Source organism: Hetaerina americana, unplaced genomic scaffold, assembly GCF_022747635.1.
Source record: "Hetaerina americana unplaced genomic scaffold, ioHetAmer1.1.p SCAF_3, whole genome shotgun sequence".
NCBI classification, from domain to species: Eukaryota; Metazoa; Arthropoda; class Insecta; order Odonata; family Calopterygidae; genus Hetaerina; species Hetaerina americana.
Window position 1 is genome coordinate 72,815,449 of NW_027286874.1, and position 21,345 is coordinate 72,836,793.

Below are 21,345 nucleotides of genomic sequence, written 5' to 3' on the forward strand. Positions count from 1 at the left end.
CCCTTGCGGCGGCTTGCGTGGTATTAAGTAGATGTAGACGTATTTGAGTATTTTTTTAATTAAAGCCGAATGATTTTGGATGAACATCATTTCACTGTCACGCTACGACGACGACACACGTGCTATGCTCCTTGTCCTCTGGAATATAAAATATTTTTTACGTGAACTCAACGTCACTTTGGCAGGAAAGAATTAAATTTCGAATGATCATAAATTACGTTTACACAGACGATAAAGCTGTCGTTTAATCGCCTCTCTATATTAACCATGAGCTTTATTTTGATATGTTTTTATTCAAACCGACATGACAGGTGTTCAATTTAATGAATAAAACTGGCCATACTAAATGTTCCACTTGGTTTAAAAGCAACCTACGATAGTTACAGGACTTCGTATCACTTTGACAGTGATACAAAATGGACAGATCATGCTCAATTTCCATCGAATCAGGTGGATTTCAAAAAAACTAAATAAAAATTAACGCTGAGTTTGATTCTTACAGCATGAGAATTACCAATATTTACATAGTGACGCCAATAACCCTCTCAGAAGCCAGCGATACCATTCCACCGGTAATAGGATGAATTCAGCGTCGGGTTTCCGTCGTCAAATATATTTTTATCTTCCTTAATCTGGCTTTAATGGAAGTGAATTGCTCAGGCAATCTAACAGACGCCATTATTCGATATCCTGTTTACCGCAATGTGCATCGAGTGGTTGCCGCTGCACTGGAACGAGCAAACGCGTGCGGAATTTGAAAAAAAAACCGAAGCGAAGCTTTGGAACTAGCCCCCAAGATATCCTCAGAGCAAGGAAAGGAAAAATGTAAATACAGGCTCGGGGCAGCGAGGTTTGAGGAAGGTTCGAGGAGAGACGCGGGAACCGATTATAACAAGCGGTGGGATTGGGATTCTGGAAATGGGAAAAGGGAGGTCGGTGGACGGAGAGGATTTAGAAACAATGTGGTGTGGGATGAAAGGCCTAGGGTTGCCATAAGGGACGAGGCGAGGGTTTTACGTAGGGGAGAAGGGAAGCAAACGATGGGGAGGAGTTGGGAGAAGACGTGGAACGCTCTTGTAGAATGGAGGAACACTGAACAATTCCGGGCAGGGATTCTCAAATTGTTGGAAATTTTCCGATAGTGAGCGGGAATAATAGAAGCAGAAAAATCGGCGGAGCGACGGCATGAGAGTAAAATTGGGAGTAGGACGAAGTGAATCGAGCAGATGGGGCGACTACGCAGAAAGATGGCCGAAAATGGGACCGTGGGCCAAAGCGATTCTCCCACTTCCCTAAACAATGTCATGGAAGAAGAAGGTCATGAAATGTTTATGTGGACAGAAATGATGGCAGAGATAGAAGGAATTAATAGACACCAAGTATGTCGTCAGCTTTTGAGGGTAGTAATATTTAAATGATTCATTTGTTCCGCTGCAGTTATTTCCATCAGGAGTTCATAGATATGAAGCTATTGAGATTCCTTTTCTCGAGATACAGCACAGAAGATGTTTTTCGAATAAAGCTAAGAGGCTCCACTCGTATCAAATTGCATCAATACAAAAACCAACTCGGACTAAGCAGCCTCCTTTGTTATATTAGCCTTTTCTCATCGGTGTGGTAGATCGATAATAGAATATTCTTTAATTCAAGGTTTATTTTACTATAAAGAGTAATCTAATATTAGAATAAGAAGGAACTAATCATTGCTGAGGGATGTTCTCAGAAAACATGATAGCATTCAGTGAATTAATATATTTCATAGTAATCTAAGTAATAACTAATAGATACAAGCGTTTTCGTTTCATAGGAAAATAATATTGCCAATTTACATTTCTCATTAATTCTATTCGATTGAAGTTTGTTTAGAATTGTGTACAAAGTAGAGCAAATATTTTTTGGGTTTATAATTTCCAGAATTTTGCATATTTCTGCTTTTATAAGTGAGTATACTGCGAAAAATCATCCTGCCAGACAATATTTTACCTTATGAAACATCTGTTACGTATATTTTTATGAAGGGTACAACGTCTCAATTGGCTGAAGGTCTTTTAATAAGCCCTTAAAAACTTATTCATATAAATGCGTAATTAATAAGCACATCAATAAAATGAATATTGTTGACTAGTTTTGATACATCATTTGTCTACCAACTATTAATATAATTACTTCAATAATAATAACGCAGTTAGCTAATTCACGTTTTTGTCATTAGGCTACACGTTTACTCTTTTGTTCTTTAGTGGGCTTTATCTGTTTGCTTTACAGGTATCATATTAAATTTTTCCGGCTATTTTTCTCTTATTATTCTTAAAAGAGGATAGTAAAAGCGCTTTTAGAGAATTTTTCCCATGGCGATACCTGGAGTTCATATTTTTTAGATTTAGCCGCAATTAATAATCGTGAAGTGTAATTTCCCTCTCGCAACTGACTTAGGTTCCTTTACACTCAGATTGTCAGGTAATACGATTTAAATTACTACCACGATTATTTATTCCCGTAATCTCCACGAATTCTCTACTTCTATAGCTTTGCTGGCGAGAAAGAGTGGAAAATTTTAGTTTAGCATTTGCGGGAGACGTTAAACCTAAATGGAAGCAGAAGGAATGAAGGCAGGGAAAGGGAAACAAGGACGAGGGATACGTAAAGATACTTGAGAGTAAGCGTATGAGTAAAAGAAGATTAGACGGGTTGGAACGAAAGCGTCGGATCCCCTTAGCACCGATGAGGTAATAAAGCATATACTGAAACGAGAAGGGAGCTTAAATGCGATGAGGTCTGAGGATGATGAAAACGAACGACCTCTCCACAGGAAGCTTTTTCATGGGCAAAGATGGGACTCTTAGTCTACTAAATGATGGAAATTTAAAGGAGAGCTCACTTGCTAGAGTCGCGGGGACAAATGTGCAGCAACACCTTTGGTACATTCAAAATAGTAATTCATTTAATACAACCCCAAAAGCTATTTTCATTATCGAAACAACTATTGGGATACATAATTAGCTAAGAAATCGCCAAAATAAGCTTCTATACAACCCTACGATGGCAATAAAATCCTCTATCGAGAGGAGATTAAGGTTTCCTTTCATTTTGATGGATTTTGCGTGAGACATTACACTTAATGAAATTGAGGAAAAGCAATCCGATCTAAATGATGAATAGAATTCTAATGTGAAGAGCCAATAGGATCGAAAGTTTGAATCTTGCCTCTACGCTATCACGAGACGAATATCGCAACTGAGACCTTCAGTGAGTGTTGTCATCACCGAAAACAACGGGAAATTTAAACCTACTCCTGCTTACTCCAATAAAATTGAGAATGGAAAGTAAACACTTCAACTGCATAAACGTTTTTATTGAATTAATTTTCAAAACTTGAGGGATAAATATCATACTGAGATAGCAGAAAATTCAATATCAGTTGCAAGGAGCAAAAAATAATTGTTTTTCCACTTTCCCAGGATCCCAGGTGCGAACAAAATCCTGGTTTCATGTTCTGATTCAATTGCACCAATTTGGAACTGATGCAATTCCATTATTATCCAGAAGCTGATTTTCCATTCAATTTTGTCTAACTCTGATCATTTTTTTTACTATAACGTTTCCAAATATAATCGTGAGTCGAGCGGGGAGGGTCTTCTTCCTTCTTCCTTCACAAACTCCCTTGGCTACTCACCTAATTGGGGTTTATTAAAGAATCGACTTAGAGCCCCGCAGAGTGTAAGGATAAAAGTTTTCCTTTAATTACGCCTTCTTTTTAGTTTTCTATTCCGTAAATAGGGCTCGTTGACGCCATGTGATGCCAATCGGCTATTCTAATTTTTTTACATGCATTCTACACTTAAATCAAGGTTTCTATAATATTTGGATGCATTGTGTATTTTGATTTTTAATTTCCCGATAGTCGATACCATTTAGGTTTGTGAACAAATTGAATTAATATTAAACAGCTATGGTAAAATATACAACCGTGGTGGTGTGAGAAATATTATTTAAATGTAAACAATTGCGTTTAATTCTCGGAGCTGAGATACCTTTCGACTTAGCTACACTGAAAATAACCTTAACACAAATCAGATTAATTCCTATACCCACTTAAAATTTTCATAGCACAATAAAAAAATCAAGACATAATCATTGCCGTCAAATATTCTTTAACCTTATTTACTAGATTCGATACTAATTTCAAGAAATCTTAGGTAAACTATATTAAAGCAGGCTGTATCTCACTGCGCTTCAGCACCATCTGTTGCATGACATTTTAATAAACTTTGCAGTGAAATGGAACAAAACTGCAGGAAAACAACAAGAATCAGTTTAACGCTGTTCATTTATTTGAAGGAAAGAAATATTTATGAACCTTTTGCTGAATTTATATCATGTTTCAATGAAAAAATGAGCCTTCCGTTGGAAAATTGGTCTGAAAACGTGCCGACAACGACCCACCCATTAAAATCAGGAATTCAAGGAAATAAGGATATTGTATTCCAGCCGTTCCAGCAATTTTTTCCAACCCTAACCCATCTGGCCATTAAAAAAAAGTATGCACTTTTACCTCCGTTTTGCCCATCGGAGAAGATAAGGAAAGACGTATTCTCTCACTTCTCTTCTCCGACTCCATCTCCGACAAACGTAGTGGGTAGCGTGAGAAGAGGGGCGCAGAGATAGAGGACAAAGGAGACGTAAGTCGCGGAGAGTGGCTGCGTGGGACGATGTCGAGGTAAGGGAAAAGCTTCAAGAGGAATGAAGGCGGAGGGGACGGATAAAGAGAGGCGACCGTGGAGGCGGGAGGTGAGAGCGAGTTGAGAGATGAAGAGAATGCGGGAACGGGTTCGAGCAGGGGAAAGGAAAATATAGGAAGGGTGGGGCATGGGGAGAATATTGGGGTAATAGGGAGATGGAGGAGTTTGGAGTGGGGTAAGTGAATAATGTCTGGCGCAGGATGGAAAGTGAGGTAGGCGCGGAGCAAGCTGTGAGGAAGATTATCAAATATTCGGTGCGGTTCTGAAAAGGGAAGCACCTTTTGTTTTTGTAAGATTTACGTCTCGTGAGAAAACGGTCTAAGGATGTAGATGAAGAAGAAGGGTGTTTGAAGATGTGGAAATGAGGGAAGTTCAATGAAAGTTAGGTCCAAGAAATATCAGCAATCAGTCAAAGATTCAAATACTCATTTCTCACAACCTGCTTCACTTTATTTCGTATAATTCTCAAGGAGGTATTCATAATTGCTTCTATCAACGTCATATAAGAATAAATAATAAAATAAAGGGCAGATGGTAACAATGTTTTGCCAATTAGGTTTAATTGTACGACCGGATTTTCATGTATTACATCATCTTCAGGTCATATATGTGAACCTATTGTATTTATTTTTATGAAACTTACAGGGACGTATTAAAAAGGAAAATTGATAAAATTTAATAAGGGAATGTTGACATAGTGAAGAGATTAAACAATATATCCTATTGCAGTTATAAATAGGAGACAAGGAAGTACAGAAATCGTCGATCTCATAGAAATACAGAAATTCGATGAACTCAAAAATAAGGTAAGCTTAAGATAGAAATAATGATAATTTAATCGTACTTTTTAACAAGTGATGATAAAAAATGTTGTATAAAAAAACATAATAATCCTGGCAACACTAGGCAAGTGATAGTGAAATGAGGTGTGTAATCATGGATAACGGCATGAAGCGCGTTTGACAACTAATGAAATCACCTATTTTAAAGTTCTCGCCAAATTAATTGCAAGCAATTGAAGGACTGGAATTAAAATAAAATGAATCATATGTGCGTCCGATTTTGAGGATGATACCACCTTATTCATGGAGTCGGGAAAGGAAATACGGTAATTGGTAAACGCATTTACGTTTAAAATATTTCTACCAAGAAAGATGATGCATTCTTCGGTCTTTAGTAAGCAATCTTTATTCGCTATTTTTAGTTATTTTGGTGAGGAAAAAACGTTACTCAGTGTTCTCTATAAATCTCATCAGAAAATATCACGAGTGTTCTCGACCACCGTTCAGTAAATCATTCAATCCTAAGCAGACAGAGAAGATCAGTTCATTTTTATGCAGCCTATGCACATATATGTTAAGTTAATAAGATATCAATGTATTTGATTCCAAATAAGTTTAGATACAGTCAGCAAAGGGTGAGTTCTTTCATTGTGAGAGAATAAGTATTTTACTCCGCAACTAATTCAATGCCAATATCCAATCAACTCGAAATTTCATGCCGTATGCTACATTGTAATTTTATGTAGTGATTCTTATGTAATGGAGGGAGTGCATTATATTGTCTTGCTCTTAAATGACTGCGGAAATAAGTATGACATAATTCAAAATCGCGCCGAAATGACAGTCCAGGTGCCTTTTGTCATGAGGAAGACTAGGCACCATTGGTGAAAATTCAAGGAAGGTCAAGGGAGCGGATTCTGAAGATACCCTTAATTCTATTTATTAAAGTTTCAAAAGAATTTATTATTATGTGGTATTATTTCTCCTCATCATGACTTTTTAACCAAAAAAACATGATAATTTGGTTTAAAATTTTATTATCTCCTCACTAGTATTAATTCTGAGGCTATATTTGTTTATTAGCAGCTCTCCCTATTATTATGTTATCTCAATCTTTTCATTCCTTAGTATTTAATTTCACTGTCTTCCTTCACCACCTGGGTCTACATATTCATCCATATAAGCTTCCTTTTCAATTCTTCCCATCTTATGTTTCTCTCCATCAATGTTTATTTTCCACAGTTAGGACTTCTTCAGTACTCTATCGTTCTCCAAGCTGTTTATAATATTTTATATTGCATTTGCGCTTATTTTTGGCTTGAAAGCTCACTTAAAGTATTCAGAAACCAATCCCATCCTATGAATTCTTCAGAATGTTAAAGATGAAAAATATTTTCGAATGTGGTGGGAAGGTAGAAATATAATTATGAAAAACGGGATTTATATGGGCAGGTGTGGGGAGAAATTAGGAGTGATCACAATTTATGAATGAGGCAATCATCTGCGGGAGCGTTTTGAACATTTTTTATCTCCCGACTAACGAAACTAATAGCTCAAATTCTTTAGCAAACCATAGAATGAATTCCATATACTTCTGCTTAATGTCCATCTTTTTTTATGTTCATGTGCAAAATGTTTAATAATCATTCCGTTTGAGACAAATATTTTTTTCCTAGATATTTCATAGTTTACTTCAAGATAAAAATAAATCATTTATTAAATTAAATTTAAAACATTGGTGCATACCTAGGGATCTTGTTTGGTGCAGTAGCTAAATATCGAAGAGCGTACATTCATTCTATAGGCAAGGAGGTACTTCATAAAATGCGGAAGATGGGAGTCACTGATCCTCAACACGATTGCTAGATACATGTATAATAACACGAATTCTTTTTTGTATGACACTCCTCCCAGAGTAGTGCTTACGCTTCAACTATGACTTAGTTATTCACGCCCTGAGCATCTAAAATTGTTTCCCTAAAAATCAGTGGCCATCATTAAACACAAAATGCCTAAATTATGAGATGGGAATGAGTTAACGTTTTCTGAATATATTGAAAACCCCATTTAAAAATATATTGGTAAAAATACTTTTTCCACGCGTGAAAATCTAAAAAATTCTAATATGATTAATAAGCATTCCCGGCAATTGGACATAGATCCTGATGGGTTGAAGAATAAACCACTGTTCCAGCTTTTTCTGTTCTCTTCTCTTCCTGATGTGAAAAAACCACTCTCCTCGAGAAAATATCACTTTGTACTGGCTTTACATTGATTAAAAAAGCAGTTCTGTGACATCTACCGGAATAGGTTTCCAACTTTAAGCGGCAAACCCCACTGTGATTACATCTAGGTACTGGTGCGAGCAAGTAAAGAGCGTTTCCTCAGTATGATCCGTTTTAAAATAATAAATCACATTCGAGAACTGGTCAAAGCAGGCTAAAATGAACGAGTAAGGAGAGGGTAAAGGGAATAAATGCGAAAGTTGAGGAGCGTTTCGCGTGAAAGCGACCATTTTCAAGCCTCGTTGACCACGCAATCCGAATAACACGACCACCACACGATTTCTATTACAGCCCAAAGGTCAGCTAACAACTGTACCTTCTCTCTTGCGTCATCATAAATGAATCAAAAGGGAGCTCTGCCCCTTCATCCCGAAAAGGGCCGACCGTTTGGCCGGAGAATGTAATAATGGGTGGGCGAAACTGGCTGGGGTTTAAGAAGGAAACTCTACGGCGGATCGAAATGAGATGGTGAAATGATGACGAGAGCGGCAAAAAAACGGATATCATTGAAGTGAACGGCGGAGCACTTCTATCCAACTCGAAATAAAATAACATTCTCAGCCATTAGAGGGTGCACTGAGAAAAGAGCCTTTAGGTGATTTGTGAAATATAAATGTACGTTGAGGGTAAATATTCCATAAAATAAAATTTAAAAGAGCAAAATGAAATATATGGTTAAAAAATAATTCAATGCTTTTATTCTAGAAAAAGAAATCTTCAAATTTAGCTAACGGTAGCGTGGCCGAGCGGTCTAAGGCGCTGGTTTAAGGCACCAGTCTCTTCGGAGGCGTGGGTTCGAATCCCACCGCTGCCATTTCTTTTAAGCCCATCTGCAAATTTATTTCATTTTAATCATCTTGAAAAATCTTTAAATACGTGTACAATGTTGTAAGAGAAAATCAATCTTACCGTAAGGCAGAGGATATTATTCAACGCTAAAAGATAAATTTTACAGCTACACTGATCCACTGCCATCTAAATGTATTTTTCCCCCCGCCACACGCCCTTGCGGCGGCTTGCGAGGTATTATCTAGATGCATACATGTCCCAGTTTTCACCACGATCGTTGACTTGAACTAAAAACAGTTCCTCAAGCAATTCTGCTAACGTCTTCAGGTCTAAAAAGCCAGCGCCTTTGATCTGAAGGCGCACATGATTACTAGTCAACCATAAACCCACATATAGAATGCATGAATCAATTGCTCAATGCTGCGGTAACCTACACACGAAAGCCTAACCACGATGCCCAAATTAACACGTCTAAGTCGCATACCTGCTTATGGATCTTCTAGGAAAACACTACGTTATTAAGAGTATATTAATGAAATTTTAAGAAATATTTTGTCCCAGTCGGCTTTTATATAATTTGTGTAAATCAATGCAACAATTTCAGAGTGTAAAAATCATTCGCCTTGACTGGGATTCGAACCCAGATCCCTCAATATCCGGTCGAGTGCTTTAGCCACTTAAGCTACCGAGGCGTCCTCTTAAACTCTGAAAATTTGGGGCTTTTAAAGGAACCAGATGTTGTGACGAAATGCCTCGGACATAAGGGGCTACAGCGGGTTTTCGGACGTTTTCTCGCAAAAAAAAAACTTCTCTCTTCATTTCTTTTTTGTTTAGTTAACAATTAACTTTTAAAAACTACAGTGGCCTTTCTATAGGACCTTTATACAAAAGGTAACAATAAAAACAGTTATTACCCTCGCAGGATAAAATCCCGCCAAGACGGTAAACGAACCCGAGATGCACATAATAACTGAAAAATAGGCTATCCCGTGGCCAATGAAGCCTTTATAATACGACTAACTTCACCGTTGTGCGAGTGCTGTCTTCCTTTGCAATCAACGCAAAATCTCATGTCGAATATGAAGACTATCTTGGACATGAAATTGTAATATTGTCACTAAAGGCAATCTATCGGTCAAGGCAGGTTTTGATGGACCCAGGGACAATGCACAGTCATTGTTTCAAGCACCGTTTAGCACGGCAATAACTCTTCTAACACCACACATTAAAATCTCTCCAAAATGCCTATTCTATTCCTCCCTCTACCTCGCTTACTTTGCATACCGCCTATCATACTCTTCAGCATTCTTTTCTCAGCATACCAATGGGATTAAGGTCCGTCATAATGTGATTATTTATTGTCGGGAAGCACACTATTAATGATTCTTTCAATAATGGGTGTCACTAAAAATTACGCACAACGGTCCAAACACAAATTAATTAAGATTTAAACAATAATTACAGTTAAGACTCCTACATACTTGATCAAATATAGCATTAATCCCTACCGCTGCATACAGCCTTCTTAAAAAATACCATGATTAATTTTCTCGCACTAGTAAATGGCGTTAGTGGAGTAACTCAACCAGAAGAAATAAAGGGTAGGAACAACTCCTAAATAATACTTGTTCAGAGTCAAATTATAATAGTCCGTACTGATTGGCATTCCAGATGAAGGAGCAATCATTTTAGAAGAGGTTTCAATACTAAAAACAGCATTCAAACAATCCTGGATGGAAAATGTAGAATATTTTAAATAACCAGCAGAAATGTGTCCAGTACTTTATGAGCTTAGCGAATAGTTCACCACAACACCAAAATTTCCCATTCATGAGTAAAAATCTTTGAAAATACAAGTATTAGAAAAATTCAAAAATTGCAAGTAAATTACTGCAAATAACTTTAAGGAATTTTAATCTTTGGAGAGTGAAGCATATACTTTCGACCGCATTAATATTGTTTTAGTCCCAATTTTATCGTTGTAAAAGTCTACCAATTACCCTTAATATGCATCTCAAGTAAACACATCTAAATATAATATGAAAAATGATGCCAATATTCACCTCTCCATTAAAATAATTAATTATGAATCATTTTGTTTCAAATGTTAAGTGATCGTACGTTTCATCTAGTTAGCTCAGATAGAAAACAAAAATTACTATTATATTATTAAAAGTGTTTTCATTTTGTTAAAGTTCCTATTTACTCGAAGATCGAATTCGAACTACATAAGTATTTGTTCCAGGGAAAAAGATATCTAGAAAAATATGAATAAAAGTGCAAAAAATGTTATTCCATTAAACTTTAATCATATTTGTATCAATTAGTATAAATACATACAAAGATGACAAGGAAGACAAATAATAATAATTGTATGCTTTAAACTTTCAGGCTTCATTTCTTGGAATTATTCAATATTAAACAGCTGTACGCGTAACTAGAACCTGATAATACCGCAAGTCGGTGAAACGTGTTGTACCGTAAAATATCCTCTGCAAAAAATAACCAACTCATAAAAAAATAATTTTGTCTCGAGTAAAAGAAATTTACTAAACGATCAATCAATACAAGACAACTAAGAAAATAAATAGTGTCCCCTTGTATTCTCATTCCCGACTGTTTTCGAATTTTCCAGTCAAACTGCTGATTAAGTGTTTTTAATTTGGACCATTCCTCATCGCTTCACGTGCCTCTCGTATGACCGAATTTTATCCTGCTCATTATTTTGGATATTATCAAGGATCGTACGTGCGATGGTCTATGTCGAGCACGAAATGATATCACAATTACAAGAAACCTCAATCTCATCGAGAATTCCCAACTTCTGCTTTTTCCAAATTTATAAATGCTCCAAACTGGCTACTCTGATAAAATAAAATCTCTCCCACTCAATTTTTCCATTTACTATTGTGGATTAACGCGTGAGGTTTCCCAGTGTTGAAATCGAGAATTAAACTTTGACTGCTACGTAGACCAAAAAATTCACCTCCTATACTGACTTACTTCTCTATCTAATAACTCATGTGGCAGGAGTGATGTAAAATTGAGTCTATTTCCCTTGGCCATAGTCTTTTCCATTCTTGTAGCATTTTGAACCCGTTTTCATATTTGTACTCTCTATTCTCCCTAAGTAACCACCCCGGTAAATTTTTTCAATCAGTCATATATCCATAATGGGACTTTTCCTACCTCAAATCTTTACCAATCCACTCCACTCTTTATTCTCCCCAAACACATTTCATAATCATCCAATATGTTCGCTCTTTCTGATCTATGTATATGTCTCAGGTCACTAAACTTCATCAGGTCACGAAACACTTGATAAACCACTTCCTTAGCTCAGCCGGAAATGCTTCCACTTGTCAAAAACTCTTTCATTCTTTCAAAGCTTCCTTTCCCATGGATATCCTGCTTTTCAATTTGTCCCCATAGCTTCCGTTCTGAGCCAACAGACTTCTCAAATACATGAGCAACCTTTTTCGCGTTAAGGTTTTTCTTTTCCAGAAATTTACCTATCAAAAGGGTCTTCTTTCTTTTCATTTTTCACCAACTTTCCATCGTTTACACTAATTTCAAACTCCTTCCCCAATTTCATTAGCCTATAATCAGAGCCCACTGTTCTTTCAACAACGCATTTCCGTTCGCGTAGCTGATGGCTTTTAATTAACCTCCGTCTAATATTATGTTTCCTGCATTTTCTGCCGTCTTCTCCGTTCAATTTTCGGCGTATCCATTGAAAACTCCTTTTGAGACATAATATCTCTTCGTATCGCACCACTCTCCCTATCCTAACTCATCTTACCTACAAACCGCGCCTTATCTCTCCCGTCTTATCTTCCCCCCATTCTTATAAAATTTTTGTACTTGTGTCGCCCTACTACTGTATTATTTTCCTATCTCTCCAATCTGCAACATTACCTACAATGTTTCAGGTCACAGTACAGCCTAAGTGGGTGAATCATTGCCTGTCATATTTCTAGTCTTGGGTTTTGATCCTTTTTTTTCATTTCAATATAACTTCTAGCTGTTTTTTTTCTTTTTTACCTTCAATGGATATTAATTATTAATTTGGTTCCATTGCTATTTCTATAATTTCAATTTGTCTTGTCGAGCTTCGTTCTTATATCTACCAGAAGCTGGTTATCATATACGATATATCGACGTCCGCTTCAGGGAATAATGCAACCGTATCAATACTCTTAGGGTCATGTTTATCATTTAATGTGAAGCCAAATAGACGAGAAATAATCCTTTTGTTGCACATTTAGAAATGAACGACCCTACAGTAGTCACAGTGGAAATTTTCATTACGTGCTTGGTAAGTTTATTCCATCGAAAATCCTGATATCAACATATTTTATGAAATCATAATGAAGTTTTATCAGGACTTCCGCCGGATCAGGAGTTGACCCGAGAAAACGTCACTAAGCAGATACGCCGGGAAAGCAATAGACAAATCATACAAGTATACACTGCATGTTCCTTTATCCTGTCTTTCCGATAGCTGTTTTGGATAAATTGTTCGTGTGATAGTCTTGATATTCAAATTAGACACTATATGTGACGATTTGAAAATAATAATAATAATATAAGTCTTCAGACTCAGTCAAGATGCAGTTGAACTTCGCCATTATGAGATGTTTTTCTCATACTAGTCTTCGTTCCTCTGTGATATATGAAAATGAATGTGTAGCATTCGCGATTTAAAACATTAGCTAAACGAAAGATGAGAGATAGTAACAACTTTAAAGCAAGATAAGGAATAATAATTTACACTTAAAAACTGTTCGCTAAAATTCGTTATCAAAATATTAATCAAGGAATTACCATCAGTATATGTTAAATTTCATCAGTTTACCTGAAACAGCATTCTACAGCTTAGAAATATAGCAGTGTGTAGTGCCAGGGTCAATCAGAAATCTATCATAAGACGGTATACTACTAATAATACCTTTAAATGCATACAATGCTAACGGAACATTTTCAAATTACCCTCAATTATACCTTCGCATTATGTAGAGAAAGAGCGTGGGAGAGTTTTTGTGTTAAGCAGCCGCGTAGAAGCATGCTGCAACGTTAAAATACGATGGTTGCATCCAGTCGTAATTGAGCCAAGGGATGGACGTCCGACCAGATTGGAGCAGGGAGATAGAGGACGTCATCAGGAGTCAATCCGAAAGGGTCAAGGTGGTGGGGAAATGAATGAAGGCGGGAGAGAGTAAGAGGAGAGGGGGGTTTGGTAGTCTTGGAAAGATGGAGTGGCCCACGGGGGGAAGATTGAGAAGGGGATGTGACGGAGCAAGGGGAATAACACATGTATGTAATACGTCAGGAGATGAGGAAAGCAGGGAGTGATTTGGGGAGTGTGAAGCGGAAAGGTGGTCTGCGTTAGGGAGCGGTCACACCGGGATAATGAACGAAGGTCTCGGCGGTGAACGAGAAGCCAGGGACCAAGGGATCTCTCGGCTTATTTTGGAGTGAGAGAACGGTGTGAGTGTGTGTTAGAGTGTGGACGTGTTTCTGTGTGATGGTAAATGGGTAGGATAAACCAAGGGCGATGAGAGTCACGAGGGGAACGGGGAAGTTTAAAGCTACAAGTATAGAGAAGAGGTCTCAGGTTGGGAAGATAGGAGAAAGCATATATCTCTACAGTTACAATGAAAGGACCCGAGAGTTGTGAAGGACACCATGGGTAAATAGATGGTGGGCCCCGAATGGAATATTCAAGAGCACATTTGAGTTCACCGAGTTTCTAGAATATTTAGAGAGCTAGAAGTCACTGGTGTTTTTTATTCAAAATGTTTTGGCAATTGAAATGATCTCAAACTATTTAACGAATGATTAAATTTATCGGGCAGTTTTGAAGCTTAAATAACGTGGTAAATTGTCAGCGGAGTAGATCTTATCTGAAAAGGATATGCGCGAAAATAAGGATAAGCTGATATTTTTGCTTGAAAGGGCGTGTTTTGAAAGAGAGGCAGGATGTTGTCCTGAGAATCTTGATTTTTCATTGAGGAAAGACTTAAAGGAGTCCATAGCTATATTAAAATTGTTTATTTATCTATCTATAAGAACTTTCTGAAAAACCCCGCGTAAAAAAGTGAAAGGAATAGGGCCACTCACTTTTAATGTGTGTTTGCCAAAAGTTTGCCGTTGATCTCTATAGGAAGTGATATTAACTCAGTCATATCAAAGTTAACTTCAGGTTCAGAGTTAAATGGCAGTTGAGGGTTCTGCAACGAATTTTCCTCCTCAATTTTTAGTATTAATAGGAGAAGCTACTTACAAGGCGTAAATATTTAGAATTATAAATATTAAAATTATTATCTAAATCTAATTCCTACATCAGGACGTTTTTTAAGAATATTTGTCTAACATCTAGTTATCTCTTAAATTATCTAATTATTTTACCAACATGAGTTCTACAAATCTATTTAGCGTTAACATATCTTAGAGTCTAACGTAGTTAAACGCTCATTTTTCCTTGATCTCTAGGGCAATTACGGATGTCCCGGTCAAAAAATGCCAGGCCAAAATCTTACCATAGTGATTATCTTATATCTGGCGAGTGCTAACCTCTAAACTACGTTAGCGATATTAATTCCGTAATAGAATTCAAAAATAAATTTAACAAATACGATTTTTAATAAATTCATCGTAGAATATTCAATTTGTGTTATCTATATCGTTTACAGAATCACATTACACGTGCTGTGGTCAACCATATTCGTTGGCAAAAAGACACGCAAATAAAAAGGGTGCCCTAAAACAGAGCGGCTTGAAACATGTCGAAATCGTGTCAAAGACATCGTGACTTAAATCAAAAACGTTATTACTTACAGGCAGTATCTATTACAGGCCATTCTCCCCCGAAAGGATGAGTAATATTTTCAAAGTATACATATCCAGGGACAATTATATTTCGTAAATAGTCTCAACGGCTGAAGATAATTATCAACATGAAATTAGTACATAAAGTTAGCGAATGAAATGAAGGGAAACAGAGGAATATTTCTACCAATGGTCACATAGTTGACCCGAATATCGGTATCAAGTTTCACAATGAAGCAAGATTGGCTACAGAACCGCCACCTTACCAATGTTTTCGCCAGTAACACTAGAAGTACCGTAAATCAGTAAAAAATAACTTATTCATGAGATTTTACTTCCGCTCTTCGGTGAGGATTAAGGAAGACTTAGGCGTAGGAATAATTTGATTCTGTCATTCTTGATAATGTGCAAAAAAATGTATATTTCAGAATTAAGAGTAGTAGTCGTAAAGCGCCCTTAGAGAAAGAAGGTATATTGATAAGCTATCAAGAACACATGCGATTTCCCACAGGTGTAGGTTGGACTCCAGAAATAAATGGATTATGTTAAGGTCTTACTTCGATGTCGCGACAAGATTATTTTCTTAAGCGGTAAAATCGTGAAAGAGTAAACTCCGAGTGCATGAGAATAGTCACGAAAATTCACGCACAGAGGGCGAGAATTGGATGCCAGATAATATCAAATGATATGTCCTATTATAGAAACGGTGCGAATAATCCGTCACTGGAGACCACAAAACATGACCTGCAGTGATGAAATTTTCAGTATGCGTCCAATGCATTAGGTAATTTACGCCACTTTCCGGGAAAGCGAACTCAACAAAATAATGCACGCGAACGTTAACAAACGCTCATAACGTAAACGAAAGTTGGGAACATTCTGCATAAAAATTAAATCCATCTAGATTAGATGCTATTGGCAGGATATTTGTGAGCAAAACCCGCGATTCCTGCAAATTCTCTCTTTTAGTAATAGCATATATAAAGTGACATCTTTTACCTCAATTTTTCTCTTAAAAATTTAATCATGATGGAGTGCTCTCACCTTAACCCTTTTAGTGGAACATCATATCTTTAAATGCAGTGCATAATATAGAGAATTTCCGGCCACGGTATGCAGATGAAATAGAGAGAGGGGAAAAAAAATTTGAAAAGTGGAATGAACTTGATCCCTGAAATAATTAAATGACATTTAAACCCCGAGAAGTTACACAACCTCCGATTTTTACCACTCTCAAGCTGATTTAATGTTCTACCGCTATAATATACATTCTACTTTGAAAAACGTCACATTCATAATTCATTAACTCGAAAATGTGGTTAAATATAAGCCATGGAGTGAACTAGATACGCGATTCACCTGTACAGAAAACTTAATTATAACCCAAAAGCGATATATTATATGGAAAGGGCGTTAGACACCATTTTGTAAAACTTTATATTACTTTATATTTCTACACGAAAGATAAGTTAACTTTTATAACTTCGTTATTTTATTAAAAAATATTGCTGTCCTTAGCAGCTTGGTGAAATACTTTTGCTCAAAGTTACTTAATAAATGTCCCAATGTCAAAACGAGTACATTTACTAAGAACACGAAATGGACAAAATCAGGATTTGGGGCATGTCAGAGGGGGCCCATGTCAGTCTCACTTGACGGAGGTGGTGCCTTGAAATCGAGATATTTCACGAAACCTTTTTCTTCTATTCCAGGACGTCCATCTTCATTACAAGTTGCCATTCCTAAGATTGGCTTGTTACAGCCCTTGAAGCTATCCTGTCTTCTGTCAATCTCTTCATTTATTGCGGGCTCTCGATTCCCGAAACTCGATGCTCATAGATACGTCTACACAAATAGGCAATATGTATCAAGTACAAACATCCCTAAAAATATTTGAAATTATAAAAAAACTTTGTCTTTCTTAAGACGACGATATACTGTCTCCTGATTTCATTACGAAATCTGGTAATACATTTATAGTTTCAAACGTTAAGTGGCTCGCTAACTATCCAGCATTTAATGGAAAAGCTGTCTCGAAACCCTAACCATTTTTTAATGAAAATTTCGCATAAGCATTATATCCCTAGTAGTGCACCTAGTATCAAAATTTCAAATTTTTATGATGAAGTTAAAAAACAATTTCAATCAACTAATCACTAATTCCCAAAAAGAATTATTTGGATGATAAGAATTTCAACGGAAACTCTGCAAAAAATAACATAAACTGTGAGATTCATAATATTTAAGTAATTAAAGGAGACTAGAACTTACAGGAAGTGTTTTATAAAATACCCCTATGTGCAATCTGCATTCATTCTTGAATAATGAATGCTACGATTGCCAAGTGGCATTAAATGCATGTGACTCATTTATGTTATTTGCTTTTCCCAGATATAGAAATATAATTGAGTAGCAAAAGGAATAAAATGAGGGTTTCAAAATATGAATTTTTATTTTTTTATATCTCAATCAACGTTGGCCCATCGTTAGAGTTATAAAAAGCTGATTTTATGAGACTTGAAGTACATATAGGTATATACATATATATATATATATATATATATATATATATATATATATATATATATATATATAGGTATATACCTATATATATATATAGGTATACCTATATATATATATATATATAGGTATATATATATATATATATATATATACATATATATATACACATATATATATATACATATATATATATATATATATACATATATATATACATATATTTACATATATATATATATATATACACTCGTATATATATATAAATATATATATATATATATATATTGAATAACACTTAGCACTAGTGGACACAGACAAAAACACAGAAACACACAAAAAAAAGAGACTCACAATTTTTCGAATTTTCGGTGGTCGTGACCACCTTTATCAAGGAAGAGAGGGACAGAACTGAATTCGAAAAATTCGAAAAATAGTGAGTCTCTTTTTTTTGTGTGTTTCTGTGTTTTTGTCTGTGTCCACTAGTGCTAAGTGTTATTCATTATTATTCACGTCCGTGAGACTTTCAAAAAGTGTTATATATATAACTCTGCTTTCAGTAAAACAGACGATCAAACGGAAAACACTTCCATAAAACCCGACATAGACTTCGTTGACTTTACGAGGAATGGCTTGGGGATTAAGATTTGCTTTTAGGAGAGTTTCAAGAAGTCTCATCATTCATGAATAAATTCAAATTTTTGAATAAGAACTAGCAATTGCGTAGAAATTAAATTTTGAAATTTTGATTCGAGTAGACTCTAAAACTCATAATATAAATAATGCAGAGTAAAAACTTTCCATGCCTCCAATAATTATAATTCATAATTATTGCATTAGCAAAATAACAGGATCTTTGATTTTGAATCGCATGGAAGAATATCATAAGATTGTTAAATAATGAGCTTATGTGATTAATTGGTAATAAAAAGTAGAAAAAGATCCGTTAAAAATGAATTATGTTTGGGTAAACTAGTGGAAGGACTTAATCAAAGACTTCTTTAGCTCAATGAGAATACTAGTACAGTACAGTAGGTTAAACAAGTTAATAACAATTGGGGGAAATGATAAAAAGATTACCAAATAATTCCAAGTAAAACTTAAGCAAACGAAATTTTATTTTACCCACATTTCATCATTAAGATTATCTGAAGAAATAACTGGTAAAATAAATCAGTCCGTTCAAAGTTTCATCAAATTGTCAAAATATTCTGGATCCAAGAAATGTTTTAAACCACGTACATGGAGAGTTCTCTTTGCACTATACTTAAGCTAACTCAATTAAAACTTATTCCCTATGTTGTGGACTGGTAGCACACAATAACTGTCCTCTCAGCCGGTGTGATATAATATCCCATTACGAAATCCTCTTATTTGCTAAAATCTTACCTTAAATTTCCAGGCGTACGAGAACATAAAACGGCATTGTGCCAAAGAGAGAGAGGGAGCTGGAACTCAATGTTTCGATCGCCGGAATGGTGGGAGCGAGAGGGTATTTCCGAAAAACGGAATAGAGTTGCGCCATCCCTAAATGGATGTCAAAATGGCAATCTTTTGTACATACGCTCTCAAAGAAGCAAAGTAAAATGTCAGTTTAGAAATAAAAATGAGAGATAAATCTCTAAAAACAAAGGGATTATTTATACTGACTTTAGTGACGGAATTTAAAATATTTAACTGCTCTCTGGCACTTATTAATATTTAAAAAATATGGAGAGCGGCGCTAAATAATTTTTATTTTCGTGTATTTTTCACCCTAACATTACAACGCCTTTTTCTCATGAGTTCTCAACACCGAGATAATAAATATTAGAAGATGCATCCTTTATCATTTGCTAACATTTTCAAATCAGTAAAAACTGAATTTTAAAATACCCCGCCCCCATAGTTTCAATTGTAAATTCTTTATGGCTCGTAAATAGTATGTTTATTAGGATGAGTGTATTTCAAACAACAAATAAAAGCTAATGAAGAATGGAGTAACCTTTTGTTAGACGCCTGACTAAAGAGGCTTATTTCCCACATTTTTTTAGAACAAATATACGTTTATCGAGCATTTTCGCTTTGAATCAATAAACTTTGACTTCGATCATCCAGAGAATTAATTGTGTAACAAGTGCTTTTATTTCATGGGAAGCTAGGAAAATGTGAAATTATTCTAAAAGACAAATAATGCAAATAACAAACTTTTAATGTAAGAACTCTTTTTCTTATCCTCACAAAATCACGGAATGTAGCCTTTCCCAAATGTATATCCACTAATAAAAGGAACTCAGGGGACTTATTTGGTAATTTGATATATTTTCCCTCGCGAGAGTTTCTTGTGATCAGTGTTCCTGGGGTTCATAAGTGGCTTTCAGCTTGGCGTCTGGTATTTCCAAGAATCGAACAGCCAAGGGTTGGCTCAATTTACAGACCCGAGGAGAAAATCACAACTGTCGCCCTAGAATCAATAGGTGGACAAGTCAGCCACAAGGCTTTTCATGTATATTTTGCTAACTTTGACGATGTTAGTCTCGTCTTTTAAGCCCATAGGAGATACACTTAAGATCACGAAAGATATTTGTTTCAAATTTACCAAAGATAATTTAAATTCCGCGCAATTTCCTAAGATAACACCTAATATAAACGCATTTAAGATTAATCCATGAAAATTAGAAGACAAAGCACGTAGCAAGCAAAGGTTGTAAAATATTTACACAAAAATTTAAAATAATAGAGGTATATTTTCAAAAAAAACTTAAGATTATTTCAGACATTTATCGAAGTTATCATAGCCCTCACGGGGGAAGGATATAGAGGGCTCTATGATAATTTTTCATTTAAAGGGTAGAAAAATATCGCTATTAATACTTGAGGAAAACAGAAATAAAACCTCAATTAAAAATGAAAGATTAATTGATTAAACAAATTCAGTAATCTACAATAAAGTTCTCTGTTAAAAATGACGGAATTATTTAACGACCGAGGGATATAACAGCAGGCCAAATGTGTTAAAATGAGGCAAAAGTTACGATTGAGTTTTAAAAATTAAGTTACGCGTAATTAAATGCTTGCTGCGCTACTTACTTATAATATTATCATCGAAAAATGCTGTCAGGAAATTTCGTATAAAAAATAAGGAAGTTTGAAAAAAAGCCATTTCCGACTTGCACGAGCACTTTATATCCTGAAAGGTGAAAATTCAATTTATGGCAGTAAAAATCAATAAGGGCAGCTATGACAAAAACAAGTCTTAAATAAATATTCAGCATTGCTGGAGTACGTCCAGACACAAACCTTCAGCTATTAAATCAAATTAACTCGAAATGCATGACCTAATTTAACAGAATTTTTTATTTCAAACCAGCAGCGCTGACTGAGATAATTGAGTCTCAAACTCTCCGAAAGTTAGTAAAA

The 21,345-nt window shown here is 35.6% G+C and overlaps 1 protein-coding gene and 1 non-coding gene across 2 annotated transcripts in view; one reads left to right on the forward strand and one right to left on the reverse strand.

Moving 5' to 3' along the window:
• The window catches only part of LOC139690688 (uncharacterized), a 521,571-nt gene that overhangs the window by 408,506 nt on the left and 91,720 nt on the right, over window positions 1-21,345 (reverse strand). The window lies entirely within an intron of this gene.
• On the forward strand, window positions 8,539-8,620 carry TRNAL-AAG (transfer RNA leucine (anticodon AAG)). The gene has a single exon. It is a non-coding gene; the product is annotated as a tRNA-Leu (tRNA).